Raw genomic sequence first — 4,666 nt, 5'->3', positions numbered from 1 at the left:
ATGCGCACTGAGGGCCGCGCATCCTGTGTCGGGCCTGCGCCGCGCGGGGCTCGGGCTCGGGTCTGTCATCCGGTCCAGGAAATCTGAGCCCTGCCAAGGCTCTGCTGGGCTCTGGTCAGTGGGGGCCACACCGTCCCTCAGGGCCCGAGACTCGGGAAAAGACTTTGTCCGGGTCCAAGAGGAGGCCCGAGTCCTTACAGACCCTGAAACGCCCCCCACCCCGCCAGCCAGCGTGCCTGGCCCTCCAGGGTGAGAGGTGCCGGGCGTGTGCAGCGACACTAACGCTGTGGCCGCAGCAAGCAATCTCAGCTGCCGGCAAAACCTGCACTAATTGGGGACATTCAGAGAAACAGAGACTTCTTTATTCCTTAAGCCATTTTTTTTTTTTTTCCCATCAGAGTATCTGCCGGTTAATGAAGAAAAGGAAAGCCAGGAACACTTTAGACGTAAAGTCACTAAATGAATAAAGAAGCCCCTGGGGGACACATATTTAAGTGTTTGGGAGCTATTATATTCACATGGTATGTAGGTCTAGGGATATGTGTGTAAAATATTTGATGGATTTTACACAATATCCACAATAACCCCCCCAAAAAGTAGAATATCTCAATTTTATGTCCATTCTAGGTTTTTTAATATAGCTGTTAGAAAATTTCAAATTACATAGATGGCTTCCATGATGTCTTCTTCCTAAATCCCTCATGCTATAAGGGTCTTTGCTTATTAGACTGTTTCTTTGATGTAGTTATGATTATTCCCTGCCTTCTGATAGTCACAGGAGGCATAGGCAATATCAGAAGGGCCTGAGAGGAGAGATTTTCTTCCTTCACTGACCCCCAGCATGTTGACCGCTGGCCTTTCTCCAGGGATGAGTGGAATGGGGGATTAAAGACAGAGCCTCAGTCATATAGAATTTCACCCTTGTCAGTACAAAGAAGGACTGATCAACTGAACCCTCAGCTGGCAAGCAAGAGGGGAAATTTGATAGCATTGAGCAGACCCAGTCATGTTCTAGGAAGAAAACATTGCAGTCAGATAAATCTGAGTTTGTTTCAGGCTCTGCCATCTCCGGTAATTGACTTAATCTCCATGAGCCTCAGTTTCCTCCGTTGTTAAAGGATAAATAAGGCTGTGTTAATTAAATAATAAGATAATAACAGCAAATAGGCAGGTAGCTCTTACCCTGTTTCAGGCACGGTTGTTAGTGCTTTAGACACACTAATTTAATTCTTGTAATAATTCTACAATTGAGGTGTTTTTATTATTTCTACAGGGAAAAAAATCAGGCAAAAAATTAAGTAACATAACTCTGTCTTTAATCCCCCATTCCACTCATCCCTGGAGAAAGGCCAGCGGTCAACATGTTGGGGGTCAGTGAAGGAAGCGAATCCCTCCTCCCAGGCCCTTCTGATATTGCCTATGCCTCCTGTGACTATCAGAAAGCAGGGAATAATCATAACTACATCAAAGAAACAGTCTAATAAGCAGGACCCTTATGGCATGAGGGATTTAGGCCCACAGCAAGTGTGGCTCAAACCCAGGCAGTGATCTTAAATCACTCTCCTTTATAGCATATATGGGATACATTTAATAAATGCTATTTTGCTTCTCACTTTTCTCCTTCCTAAAGAGCTACCCAAGCTACAAGGTTAAGTCTGAATGATACTGTGTCCCACAATTAGTATTACCTTTCTAAGACACTTAGAAAAAGGAATCCAGCAACATGGTGACATTGAGCCCAGTGCTTGGAGTGACAGCTGCTTCCTTGCTAAGACCTGGCTATGTGTCCCCATTCAGCTGCACCCAGGCATCAGTCCAGCCATAGCCGTTTCCTGTGTCAGCCGCATTCAACCTTGTTCTACCTGCCAAATCCTCAGATGCTGGGGCTTTAGAAGACAGAAAGGGAAATGGGCCGTGGATAGCTGAGCCTGGGGAGAGTTCACTGAGACAGCTGTTCTGAAAAACCGAACAGCCCCAGTGCTTTCCAAATAGTGCAAATGTTCTTTCAGTGCCACCTCGCCGCTGTGAGAATACCGACTTGTAAATTACATTTCAGAAATGACAGTTGTAGTTTCTAACAGCCTCCCTTCTCCAGAGGCCTCCTGCCCTTTACTCAAAGGTCTATTGACCTCTTCTTTGATCTGTGTCCTTGAGAAACTCAGTAAAATAAATGTCTAGGGTAGTGGGATAGTAAGTATATATTTTTTAAAAAACAAAATTCTGTCATTGCCATTACAATGTTTGTGAGACAACAGCAAAAAAAATAAAAAATAAAGTTAAAAGCAGTGATACATTTTAGAAAAAGAAGAGAGGGAGGAAGAAGAAGATAAACACTAAAATATAAAAGAAAGGAATACTTTGGAGACCCATGCCGTTTCTTAGTGTTTCTTATGCTTAAAGTTTTCACTGGCTAAAGGCAGATCCATGTATTCCAAATTTCCAAGGGGAATTTTTTAGACTATCACCACCTAATTGTGGTGTGCACTGATCTGAGTACTTATGCTTCCTAGGGGACCCAAAGCCGTAGTTTCAAACATATCCCAATTCCAGCAAATTGTGTTAGGGTTCAGAGAAATAGAAGCAGCAAGAAATGTATATAGAGAGATATTTATTTTAAGGAATTGGCTCACACAACTGTGGGAACTGGCAAGTCTAAAATCTGCAGGGCAGGTGCAAGGCAGGCCAGCAGGATAGACCCAAGAAAGAGCTGATGTTGCAGTCTCAAGTCCAAGATGGAGCTCCTTCTCCACAGGGAACCTCAGTCTTTAAAGATCTTCAACCAGAGTGATGAGGCATGCCTACAATAGGGAAGTTCCATATTGCTTGACTCAAAGTCTAATAATTTGAATGCTAATAACATCTAAAAAATACTTTCACAGCAAAGACTGGTGTTTGACCAAAAACTGGGTACCATGACCCAGCCAAGTTGACACAAAATTAGCCATCACCAGCAAGTATCCAGTTGAGTTATTTATTTGTATGAATCTCTTCTAAAACATTCTTCCTTTGAATATCAACCTCCTCTGCCTGTGCTGCTTTTAACCAATGCTAGTCCTCTGACAGTAGGTCACAGAGGGAGTCTTTTAAAAAGTAGTGATGTGCCAGATGTGGTAACACATCTGTATATTCGGCAGCTTGGGAGACTGAGGCAGGAGGATCGCAAGTTCAAACCCAGCCTTAGCAACTTAGCGAGGCCCTAAGCAACTTAGTAAGAACTTCTCTCAAAATAGAAAATAAAAAAGGATGAGGATGTTGCTAAGTGATTAAGTGGCCCTGAGATCAATCCCGAAAAGAAAAGAAAATAGTGATCACCCATGCAGTGTCTTGGTTGGTAAACTGTTGAATAGGATCAAGAACTTTCTTTGTTTCTGTCAAAACGACAAAATCAACAAATCTTGTTGATTTCTCCCTGTCTGCACTTTACTGCCCATGTGTCTATAACTCTTTCAGGAATTCTTAATCTTTTTTTCCTTCGAGGGAGGGTTAGTCATGATCCCCTTTGAGAAGTTCATGAAAATTGTGGGCTTTCTCCACAGAATATAGATCCAAATAGACATATACAAACATTTATTCTCCTTAGGGGGAATCACAGATGCTGAAACCCATTCATATGTGGCCTCCAGCTTCAGAATCCCTTAAAAATGGATCCTGATCATCAACAGCTCCCAGGTGCCAGGGATGCAGAAATAAATAAGACATGGCCTCCATCTTCAAAGCTCCCAGCCTGAAGAGACCAGCAAGAGCACAGGTACTTTCAAGAGCGAGGCCAAACCATGAGGGCAGGAGTTAGGCAGGATGTTGAAGAGGCATCTAACCCAGTCTTAGGAGGTGAGAAAAGGCTGCCAAAAAGAGGGTCCTGGAACATAATGGTGCCCAGTTTGTCCTGCCTGGTTTGTTAGGTAGGGGAAATTGCTCATCAAAAGAAACCATGGATTTTTGGAAAAATGTTTTTCAGAATGGCCTACGGATAAGATGGAGGATGAAGTAAGTACTTGCTGGAGACTAAACAGTGGCCTGCTGTATGCAGTGGCTTAGACCAGAGTCAGCACTTTTTTTTTTTTTTTTTTTTTTTTATGAAGGGCTGAGTAGTAAATTAGGCTTGCAAGCCATTGGCCACAGTTGCAACTCCTCAATTTGGCCATCATAGCACAAAACCACAGACAACATGTGAATGAATAGGTATGGCTGTGTTCTAATAAAAATGGATGAATGCTGAAAATTGAAATGTATATAATTATTTTGAATCCACAGATTATTTTTGAGCAATTTTAATTTTGCTAAAAAAAAAGACATTGAACAGAAAGTCAGAGAATTCTCAGACACCCCCTTACCACCACTCCTTCATATATATTAGTCTTCCTTTTTATTAATATCTTCCCTTAGTATGGTGCCTTTGTTACATTTCATGAGCCAATATTAATACATTGTTATTAACTGAAGTCCATAGTTTACATTAGGGTTCACTCCATGGGTTTTGGCATAATGTCATTTATACCCACGTTATGGTGACCTATGGAAGAATTTTACAGCTGTAAATACCCCTGTGCTTCTGTTTGTGCCTCACGCTGTCCTGAGATTGATCTACTGTTGCCATACTTTGCCTCTTCCACAATGTCATATGGTTGGACTCACAGTAGGGAATCTTTCCAGATTGCCTTCTGTCACT

The sequence above is a fragment of the Marmota marmota genome, unplaced genomic scaffold, assembly GCF_001458135.2.
Source record: "Marmota marmota marmota unplaced genomic scaffold, marMar, whole genome shotgun sequence".
Lineage (NCBI taxonomy): Eukaryota > Metazoa > Chordata > Mammalia > Rodentia > Sciuridae > Marmota > Marmota marmota.
Note: the sequence above shows the minus strand (reverse complement) of the source record.